Here is a 12,128-nt window from a genome sequence, read left to right on the forward strand (position 1 = left end):
CTCTGGCCTCTGGCCAAAGGTCAAGAAAGGAAAAACATGGCGGACGGCTGACAGAAAGGAAGGAAAATGTGTGCGGTTTGTTAAAACCTGCGCATTCAAACTCAGACCGCAGGCCTTGAGATGAGAACAAATGAGGCTCTGCGAATCAAAATGAGTCCTTGCGACCTCATGCTTCCCTTGCAGGCGTGATGTTGATTTGGCACAAGGCTGCGGCCATTTTACACTGTCCATTACAAAGTGTCCTCAGGATATTTTGTATGCATGTAGAGGTCATGACCTCAAAACAAATCTTCATAAACGTTTGGCAGCATTGGAATCTTATGGATGCATGAAAATGGGCTTTCATATCTCGGAGCATGTCGCCGTGGTCGGAAAGAAAGACGACCGGGCAAGTCGCGGGGAGGAGGAGCATCATTGAAAGTCTGGACGATGGCAGGGAGGAGATTGAGGAGGAAACGCAGGGTTTGGGGCAAATGAGGTGAAATATGATTATGTGCTGTTCAAAGGAACCAAAATCAATAGGAGGAGTTCATTTGTCAGTAAAATGGTCTGTCAATCAATAGCAATGTGCAGTTCATTGGACCGGAGCCCTAAAAAATGCAAATGCTAAAATGTCCATTTCATTCAATGTTTGTAATTAATAACTTAAACAACCGCACACTTCTTTTTCTGCGCTTTAATTCTATTGGCCTGCAGAGAATTTGCGCGATTAGACCCCGCTGAATAACCATCAGCGGGTTATTTGAGATTGCTGCCAGCTCGTTCCTCTCCATTTCACTAACTGCCTGACAATAGCCAGCTCATATTTGTCCAATGTAGGAGGAGTGCATTAATAATTGATTCCACTTCCATTTCTATTGCCGCTTCCTCTTCATCATCACTGTAGAAAATGAAAAGAATAAAGAGGAACATTTGCAATTTCTCCTAAAAGTCCTGTTTCTATTCCTCCAATGAAATGCGCACAGCTGCAACATTTTTGGGAATAAAAATTTTGGGCCATGGATTCTTTTAAATCTGAAAGATTCCGTTGCTGAATGACATCACATCGTCATTCACACGTCAAGGAAGCTGGAAAAATACTCAACGTAACACACCGCCTCCACTAAGGCTAAAGCAAAAGCATTCCAAATAATACATGACGGCAATGAAAATAGTCTTAGTAAACTTTTACTTTGAAGTTGGCCCGCAACGCGGCGTGATGGCTAGCTTAACTTCCCTTTTAGACGTTTCGGATTTCTTTATCGTAGTTTTTATTGACATTACACAGTTGCGACCAACATCAGCGCAACGCTAATCGCTAATTTAGAATGCTAAGAAACCGCTAGTTAGTTACGCCGTCATTGTATGGTACGGGACAGATCTCCGGCGTTAGTGGTTAGCAGCTAGCTGTTAGCATTAAACAACGAGTACCTTGCTTTTAACAGTAAATGAGTTTGACTTCCTTTCTTAGCTTTCTTAGCTTCTTTTTCAATATTTTGGACCAGGGCTACTTTGTAATTCATTCTCCACGTTTAAAGGAAGGGAATGTGCCTTAAATATGCACGTTGAGGTCTTTTCATTATTAAAAAAAAATAAAAATAATAACTAGAACATTGGCTTCATTTATTTTACAAAACACTTTTTACCAATTAAAAAAAAAACCTCAAAATGTCAAACTTAGAGCCGTTCAGATTTTGGGAACACAACTTTAAGCCATTAATACTTTATTTTCCACATGAGCCATGGATAAAATAAGAATGTTGAAAATTTTTAAATCCTTAACGGCCAAATTGGATATTTTTAATGGGCAAAAGTGTTTTACAAAATTAATTGAGACAAAGTGCTATTTATCTTGTTTGTTTGTTTTTCTGATCTGAAAAACGAACTAAAATAAATGTGAAAAATGAGAAGTTCTCTGCTGTTTTGTTTTTCTAAAAGTAGCTTGTGGTGGGAAAAAAAAAAGGTTGGCGACCCCTGCTTTAGGCTATACTGTAGAATAGCCAAATTCTCTTTCAAGTGTACAGTCCTTTAGTATTTCTGTAACGATCCAGAAAAGCTCAATCAAAATTAAATAGCATGACTTGAAATCAGCTCATCAATAAGGCGCATATTTCGACTTTCTAGAATCTAGAAGAAATGCAGCAATTTCAAGTCTGTATTTGCACGAGCTCAAAGCAGGATAAAAGTGTCCACAGAGTTCAACAAAGTTGAATGTGACAACTATTATGTCCGTTTGACACGACATCAAGGCGCAGGCCTCCGATTTAGGGCAAGTGCAAGATGCTTAGAGGCTTTCATTGTGACGGAGGTCAATGCAATTAGCCCAACGCCAATGAGTCGAGTGACCTTGGGTCGAGCAACTTTGTATCAGAGTGGATTTTGCGCTCGAGTGTCAGTGAGAGGAGGTCAAGCACCAACCAGCATGCCGTGGCAAGACGTCAGAATTGTAGTCAGCCATCAAATCAAAGATATTTATGGATTTACAAATGAACTGACAAACATGACTCGACCTTATAAGACTGTGTACATGTTGTAATAATGATAAATAAAATCTCCTCTATGGGTTCCGAACGCTCTATCAAGCTGTATACTGACATTTTTATTTCTTGAGTCGTTAACTGCATTTTTAGTCTTGTGACTGTCAACTGAGGATCATCAGAGACCTAAGTGAGACCGAAGTCCGCAACGTTTCATACCAGGCCGAATAGAACATACCCCCGCCATGCCCAAGAGGCTTAACTGCTGGAAAAAACGGCACCTCGCGTTGCGCAGGTCGATACTCCTCGTACACTAGTGCAACTCTGCCTTCAGATGTTGCAATGTTTTCTTCATGCACAATACGATTTGCTCACCATTCACAATCAACACTGAATAGCAGAAGAACAACACAAACAGCACATCTTAAAAAAAATGGGGGGGAAGGGAGGGGTGGGGGGGCATCAACAATCAGTGTGATTTTCAGATTTGAACCCAATCCGGATGTAGGGACAGACATTGCGTTGAGAGCCCAATAGTTTCATTATTGGGCTAAAATGAGTTTGATAAACATAACTTGTTGACTGCATTGCATTTTGCCCATTTCCTTTACATGAAAATTCTGTAACCGGGACTAATCTCATAATTGGATCTGACCTGTTTACATGCACTTTAGAAATGCTATAATCACGCACGCGCGCACACACACATGCGCGAGCACACAGAGAAAAAACTGCACTCAACAAAAATACAATTTCTGAGAATTAGTGATTTTAATAAATAAGTACTTCATTATCAAAAGGGCATTGCACTAATACGTGAGTGGCATGCAATATGCATCTTAAAAAAGGGCCTATAGATTTTGTTTTTTTTGCTAAAGAGAAGAGGTTTGTAAATCAAAATCAGATTTACAGATGCACAAAGAAATCAGAGAATTGGATAAAAAATGCACTCTGGCATCTTAAAATCAAAAAATAGCAGTTATCCGTTAAATTGCAAATTGTTACGTAATCCTGCTAAATGGTTTACTTAATTTAAACACTGTCCACTCACCATATAAAAGGTGGTTTAAAAAATAATAATAATTAAAAATAATAATTAAAAATTAACATTTTTTTCCCCTCCTTAATAAGATGCCAAGGTATCAGATAGGAGCTCAGAATCGGCCGATCTCAAAATGAGGCGACTCTGACTCGGGTCCAAAAAAGTGTGATCGGGACAGCCCTAATACAAAGTTTATAAAAACTACTACTAACTTAACTTTTTTAAGTTGGTGTAACTTTGTATGCTTGTATGAGTAATTTGTACTAATATTTTTTTTATTCAATTGAACTATACTAGTTTTGGGGTATGGATAATTTAAAAACATAAATTAGCTGTAACTTAATAAAATGTAGTTATTTTATGATTAAAATCATGTTTCTATTATCTCAAAAAATGTAATATTTACAAATAAAATTAATTTGTATAGTACATACTAAAAATAGAACTTAATGTACCAGTATGTAATGTATTTATTTTTTTTTTTATGTTTTGCGTATATGTCTCATCATTTATTTGACTTACCTCCCAGTGCAAAGGTTGTGAGATTGAATCCGGCCTTCCTGGGTGAACGTTTCATGTTCTCAACGTTCTTGCGTGGGTTTTCTCCCTCGTTCCGTCCCACGTTCTAAAAAAATATGCATAGTAGGTTAATTGAACACTCTGAATTGTCCCTAGCTTGTTTATTTATCTGTGTGCACGCTTCAATTGTCCGGCAAACCGGTTCAGGGTATTCCCTGCCTACTTCCTGAAGACAGCTGGGATGGGCTCCAGCATTCCCACGACCCTCGTGAGGACACCGTGTACTTGTGGTTTGGACTTCAACTTAATCCAGTCATTTTAAAACTAGCATTTATAAGTTGGTAACTGAGAATAATTGAGTTGTTGTAACAGAAAGCTTCTAAGTATACGATGTATCAAAAAATGAAGTTGGGTCTAATCCAACTATTCAAGTTCTGGAAACTTTTGAGTTGATCACCTCACTTTTTTTATTTTGTTTTTTTAGATCTGCTAACTTATTGGGGGCTAACTGCATTATCTGCGAGTAGAGATCTTCTTGCAGTTCCTTGAGTTGGCTGTGTTCACTCCCACAACGGCGCACAACGTGACAAACGCAAAAGAAAGAATCCACGCATGCTTACATTTAGACTGCGCTTTTTGTTACAGAGTTGCAACACGTCTGAGGTTTGAAACACTGAAACAAGAAACAAAAACAACAATTCAAAGTTGGCTAAACCAGCAGCGGCCCCTTTTTACAATCCGCTTTGCTGGAGGATAACCTCGGGAAACTTAACTAAATGCCACTGATGCATATAGAGTAGAGAAGAACAATTAAGAATCACATTAATTACTTAATGTGGTATCGTTTACCCCGTCAACCTCTAAGCTCAGGTCACAGTGAGAGTCTTGTCACGAATAATTAAAGCAATAGCCAAGTGAATTAAACGGAAGGCTAAGATGTCTCGTTAGCTGCATGATCACACAGCCTGGAGGCCGCTCAACGACAATATGGAGATCTCCAAACAGGTTAACCCGATTGCGGATGGACAGCAATGGTGAAAGGAAACACATTTGGATGCTTTCGCACTCACTGTTCACCATCTGGCTGCCCTGACCTGCTACCTTTTGTGCCACAGACATTCCATGCATATTTGAGCATGCGCTGATGATTGGCACGCGATTAACTATTTAGTGAAATGACGAAACCAGACTTGCGCCGTTTTCACATCCCAGACAGAATACTTGTCATGCATGAATATAAAAGAGATCTCTTTCAATAACATGATTAATTTCCTAGTAATAGCGCATGGTCATTAAATTTAATGGTGACATGAACAGGATTTAAATTGAGGCCAAGGCCTTTTCAAAATAAAACGTAATGCGAGCATCAGTCGTACACAGAAATTCTTCATTTAGGGCAGCGAGGGAGATTAATGAATGAATTAAATGATTTAGTGATCCCTGCTGGGAAATTGTGTTTGTGTCTGCACTGCACTGTCAAAAGGTCAGAACGCTGGCTCAGTAGCAGAACTTCTGACCCGGCCCACCCGCGCGCGCACGCACGCACGCACGCACGCACGCGCGCAACCCGCATTCCAGTCAGCAACAAACGCTGTCTCACTGTACTTTTTATTATTCCAATTCTCTAATTATACACTTCCCTGCCTTTTACACTTTGCTTTGAATTGTCATAATCACAGCAGCTCATTATGTTATTATTTGTTGCTATGCGATCATTAGCAGCAGATTTCATTAGTGCCAGCAGGTATACCTGTATTGTGTTCCCGTCAGCTGGCCACTTCGCTCTTCATAAGATAGCGCTACAATTATTGTGCTGTTGTGTTCAAAAGACAAAGACAGAAAATTTAAGATTTTTTTTTTCTTGCTGTGTATAATTCATTTTATTGCCAACATTTATACAGATGTACTCTTGTAGCATGATTAATATTTAAAAAAAATAAATAAATAATTGCTCTCCTACAGATATTCTAAATCAGTTTTCACTCTAAAACTACTCAAATCTTCCTGCCAATTTGTTTCATTCTTTTTGTAAAACCCTACTGGCGAGGCTCCTTGTGAAACAGGATGGGAGACGTCTCAAGATGATGTCGAGAAAAAAAAATGCATTGGTTGAAAAATGAAATAAAAATCTACTAGGTTAAGCTCATATTGGCTTGATTAAGATAAGATAAGATAAGATTCACTGATTGTCACACCCACCTAAGTGGGGCGAAATTCGTTCTCCGCATTTGACCCATCCCCTGAGGGAGCGGTGAGCAGCAGCAGCAGCCGCGCTCGGGAATCTAACCTCCCAATTCCAACCCTTATTGAGTGTCAAGCAGAGCGGCAATGGGTCCCATTTTTATAGTCTTTGGTATGACCCGGCCAGGAATTGAACCCACGACCTCCCAATCTCAGGGCGGACACTGTCCCACTAGGCCACTGAGCTGGTAATTAATTGATTAACCAATAGATTGACCATTCCGGGTGGTTACGGGCAAACCGTATTTTTTGTTTAGCCAAACAACCAATGAAATAGGTTACAATAGAAAGTAAATCTAGATCGATTACTTGGAAATATATTTATTGGATTAATTTATTGTATTCTAAAAGTATTTATTAATTATTATAAGTGATTACAATATAATATATAAATAATATAGAGTTTAAAAATGGAAATGTGTGTCTAGATAGATCACTCGGCGAGACCAGCTCAGTGACCTAGTGGTAAAATGAAGACAAAGTTCTATTACCTATTTTTTATTTATTTTTTTAAATAATGAAAAAAATTAAACATGGAGAGTGAATTACAAAGTAGCCTAGGTCCAAATGATTGAAAAAGTAAAGAAAAAGTTGAAAGAAAGAAAGCCAGGTAGATGTGACTCATTACTGTCGCCAGCCCTTTTTTTGCGTTTTGCACTTCAGGCCACCGTACCAGCCCAGCCAGGCATTCATGCTAACATTAGCTGCTAGCCACTAACTTTGGAGATTTGCGCCGTATCATACAACGACGGCGTCATTAACTAGCGGTTTCTTAGCGTCCTAAATTAGCAATTAAATATACTTTGGGGTGGCATTGTGATGTTGTTGGTAGAAAATACATAATTTCAATAAAAACTTCGACATGCAAGCCAACGTGTAGAGTAAAAGAGTAAAAAAAAGAAAGAGAAAGAGTGTCCTCCGTGCAACTGTGAGGTTGTGGGTTCAATCCCTGGCCGGATGATACCAAAGACTATAAAAATGGGACGCGTTTGCCTCCCTGCTTGACACTCTGCATTATGGGTTGGAATTGGGGGGGTTTAGATCACTAAATGTTTCCCCGAGCACGGCCACTGCTGCTGCTCACCGCTCCCTCGGGGGATGGGTCAAATGCGGAGAATTAAAAAAAAAAAAAGTCAGCCTCTAATTCAGATGAACCGATATTTTTGGTCCGAATGGCCAATTAGTATGGTTGGCCCAATCGGCAATATATTTTGGTTGAAAACAACTAGCATGCTAGAGTGCTTGTTTGGTCAAATTTCATCTGAACTCAAACTAACGTTAAGTCGTATAATTTGTATTTTTGAGTATATTTTAATTAAGACGGCTGTCGACCGAAAGAACAAGAGTTTCCTCCGCAGTGTAGCCGGGCTCTCCCTTAGAGATAGAGCGAGAAGCTCGGTCATCCGGGAAGGACTCAGCGTCGAGCCGCTACTCCTCCACGTTGAGAGGAACCAGTTGAGGTGGCTCGGGGCATCTGGTTCGGATGCCTCCTGGACGCCTCCCTGGGGAGGTGTTCCGGGCATGTCCCACCGGCGGGAGGCCCCGGGGACGACCCAGGACACGCTGGAGAGACTACGTCTCTCGGCTGGCCTGGGAACGCCTTGGGATCCCGTCGGAGGAGCTGGCTGAAGTGGCTGGGGAGAGGGAAGTCTGGGCTTCCCTGCTAAAGCTGCTGCCCCCGCGACCCGACCCCGGATAAGCGGAATTGAAGACGGACGGACGGCTGTCGGCGCTTTCGTCACCACCGGAACACGTGACGTGACCCCACAAGTTGTTGCGCCAACAAACGGCGAAAGGAAAAGAAAACGGTTCTAATAATGATGGACTTTGTTCCACTGGAGCTTGTGTTCTGTGGAACACGCGTGTGCGCTGCGCTCGGAACAGATTGTGTTGAGAGCAGGGGACGTCTCACGCTTGACCTTGAGGTAGTGATCATTCGGAACAATAGCAAGACTTTTAATCCGTTGCCTGAGGGGAAATCACTTCCTGAACTTGGCGAACTGGAAGATAGAAGTCAACAAACAACAATGTTCCCTTATAAGGGCACAACTGATGGACTGAGCTAACCAGCCAATGGTTGTATTATTATTATGATGATGATTATTATTTTCAAAATGCAATCTTTTTCTTGTATTCAATTATTGGAACTTGATCGTAATAAGAACTACTGGAAAAGTACAGCCAAGGATGTTTTTTTCGACAACCTTTCCCTCTTGGAAATAATGGAGATCGTCAAAAATAAGAAGTAATGAAGTACAAATACTTCATTACTGTACTTGAGTAGTTTTTTTTTTCAGTACTTTTTAACTTTCTGGAGTATTCATCTTGTAGACTACGTTTTAATTTTCTTCCTTTTTTAGTCAATGGATTTTCAAACAAGGTAATTACTTTTTTTAATTCCGTTTTAAATACATGGGAAGGGACGGCGGGGGGGCGCGGGGGGGGGGGTAGACTTAGAAGAAAAAGCAGCCGTCAATGAGAAATGAATGAAAGATGAAAGAAAGTTGAATTATGTCAGCGAGCAGCGGTGCAGCAATATGAGCGATTTATAAACAATACTGTGGACTCGATGCGGGGCCGATGTCTACCTATGCCAAAAAAGTCTTGCTCCATTAGCGAATATTCTTCAAATTGACATAGGAGGAAACATCCGATAAAAATACTTTTTACTTTTACTCGTCAAGTACATTTCAGAGCTTGTACTTTTTTACTTTTACTTGAGTAATTGTTTGAGTGAGTACTTTTACTTTTACCAACGTTGTTTTTTTTACACCAGTAACTTTTACTCAAGTAGAGAATGTCAGTATTTTCCTATCCTATTCCTATCTAAACCGAAGTTTACCATTATTTATACTAGTGCTGTCACTATCGAATATTTAAAAAATGTATTAATCTATTGATTATTAAATGGATTAATCGGCTAATCGGATTAATTTTTATTTTGAATTAAAGTGTATTACAAAAGCATTTTTTTCACCTGTTTACTGTTGATTGGTGTTTATTTCATACTTTATATCCGCATAGTGATTAAAAAAAAGGTGGGGGGGATTGACATTGTGTTATGTTACCAGTTCGGTCATTGTTTTCCAAAGTGAAAACAGATGTTTACAAATGTCTTATTTTGATTAAACACATGAAGGACTGTAGAAATCAGCAAACAATTACTTTTCATATGCTGAAATTAGAGGATTTGGACCATTTTGAATAAAAAAAAAATGGCTCCAAACGATTCCTCGATCATTAAAATAGTTGTCGATTAATTTGATAATCGATTACTTGTCGATGATTTTTGGCAGCTCTAGTTAATACTCATCCATCTGTTCTCTATACTGCATTTATGCTCGCTGGAGTCACTGGTGAGCTGGATGCTATTAACATGTTTTTTGTGGGAGGACACCGGAGCAAGCACACAACAGATTCAAACTCGCAACCTCACAGCTGTGAACCACTCCTCACCGTGCTACACTGATAATATAAAGATGTACAAATAAGATATTCGGCCTTGACTGTAATGTCTTGTCTGACTTTAGACACTTATTTTTCATGGTCCATTTCCAAGTTGATTGCCAAAATCATCCACTTCATGAATTACATTTTAAAACTATTCACTGGCGTGGCTTGAGCACATATTCCGTCACGCTGCAACACTCTAAATTGAGCTCATGTGCTGAAGTGTTGTGGATCCTCGAGTGTTGTGGGTTGCCACACCACACTGGGAAACCTTGGATTAATTTGTAAGTATTATGCCGAGTGCAAATATGGAGATTTTTTTTCAAGGCAACCTTTGGCTGCTTGTTGGATTCTGGCGGCGTGCAAGCCAGGTCAGGTATTAATGGGAGCTTGTCGATATCATTGAACACTAAATCCAGCTACAAGGAACGACGGAGCTGCTTGCACTACGTCTTGGTTGCCTGGCAACATTGATTTCTTGATTTCTTTCAATTTTTGCCTTGTATTGAGGATAGTGCAGTGACTGCAAGGGGTTGAAATGATTGAGTTCACTTTCCTACTCTGCATTGATGTTTAAAGCTTGAAATCAACTACGTAATCGCTAATCACATGCGTTTGGCACTTCGTCTTCCAATGAGCTGATAAATAGAGGACTTTTGACTTTTGACTAACGGTAAAATGTTTGATCGTCATACAACTGTTTAAGTCCAAGAGCACAAAAATAAGATGGTTCATCTATTCCAACCGGTGTTAGTCTAAAAATATTCAAACCAGCGGGACTGATGGCAGAACGAGGGCATCAGCGCAAAATGTTATATCCAGTAACGCGTGGGCAACGACTGCGTTTTAATGAGAACGTTATTCATATCACAACACGCGCCGACATCACCACACTTGTTGGCTTTATGACACTGCGGCATTCGTTAGGCCATAGCATAGCCGATTGCAAAATAAGCGAGTCTATCCTCCAATAGAAGACAAGCACAAGTGCAATAGTGACTGTCAAGCAGAAAATGTCTACGATGTCCCATTTTATAACAGAGGTTCTTAACCTTTTTGGCCTTGAATCCAAGTTTGTTTTTTTTTAACCCCTAGGCGTTATTTTGACCATTTTTGGGCCTTTTGTTGGTTCTGACCAAGCCATTTCAAAATAAAATACTGCCCACGGGTTTAAGTCACATATTATGATTTGCGTTGACTTTTATTATACTTGTATTCAATAACTAAATCAATTCAGCGTACAGTTTCAAAATAAAAAATGATATCAAGTTAATAACATATGCAAGTACACAGAAAATCCGGCAGTGGTAAATTTCCAGTCTTCAATCAAGTATGCAGTAAGCAGAGTTATTTTAACCCTCTTCAAATAAAATGTTACACTGTTAGAGTCAATTTCCTCGAGCGTTGGGGTGGATGTTGGGTGGAATCTGACGAGCACGACCTTGAGAGTTAAATCCACCACAGCCCTCATTTCCGGTGAAGGAGAAACAAACGTTCAAAATTTCCAGCGCGATGTCAACATCTCAATAGCGATTGATCCAGTTATTGTTGTTGGGGCAGTAGACTGGTGGTCTCGCAACCCCGAGAGCGTGGGTTTGATCCCAGGCCAGTGTGGCTATGTCAACGTATCCTTGAGCAAGATACTGAACTCACAGTTGCTTCTGATGCCGTGTCATCGGTAGTCAAAATGTAAAGCGCTTTAAGGGCCTTGGATGGAAGAAAAACGTTATACAGTTGGGGTGTTAGGAAAAAAAACGATTCGGCAATATATCGCGATATTACAGCGCGCAATTCTCGAATCGATTCGATATGCGCCAAATCGATTTTTAAACATCAATTTTTTATGGGAATATTCAACAAAACGTCTTAGTTAGGGTTAGCATTCACACATTAAGCATGGAAGAATGTTATATTAAAGGAACATAAAGCCTTGATATTTAATTTCAGTGCTGTTCAAACATAAAACAGACTGTTTGTTAAATGCAGTGGCTCAGTTATAAGCCTGAATTTTCAGCTAAATAAATTTTCATACAAAATTTACAGTGTACATGTACGAGTTTACTGATTAGTATTTTCTAAATTTTAATAAAAAAAAAAATCAAGATAATCAATTTATAGATTTGCATCGGGATTAATCGGTATCGAATCGAATCGTGACCTATGAATCGTGATACGAATCGAATCGCCAGGTACTTGGCAATTCACACCCCCACTAGAAGCATCAGGAAGGTCCATCAAATAGCAACAAAGTTGTGACGTTGGCAACACTAATGATGATCGAGAGAAAGAACGAGAACTGTGCGGAAACAAATATGTTGGTCTGTATTGAGCGAGGAAGAGGAAACAGACTTTAAAAGAATCGTGAAGGATTGATGGCCTAAAAAGAGAGCAATTACTCGCACCAGCAGAACAACAGTGCT

At 39.8% G+C, this 12,128-nt stretch overlaps 1 long non-coding RNA gene across 1 annotated transcript in view; it reads right to left on the minus strand.

Moving 5' to 3' along the window:
* Positions 1-4,023: 4,023 nt before the first annotated feature.
* LOC144063794 (uncharacterized) overlaps positions 4,024-12,128 on the minus strand; it is a 47,073-nt gene continuing 38,968 nt past the window's right edge. The window contains exon 3 of the long non-coding RNA XR_013296636.1: positions 4,024-4,123. This is a non-coding gene — a long non-coding RNA (uncharacterized LOC144063794). The remainder of the gene's footprint in view (positions 4,124-12,128) is intronic.

Source organism: Vanacampus margaritifer, chromosome 1 (assembly GCF_051991255.1).
Source record: "Vanacampus margaritifer isolate UIUO_Vmar chromosome 1, RoL_Vmar_1.0, whole genome shotgun sequence".
NCBI lineage: Eukaryota > Metazoa > Chordata > Actinopteri > Syngnathiformes > Syngnathidae > Vanacampus > Vanacampus margaritifer.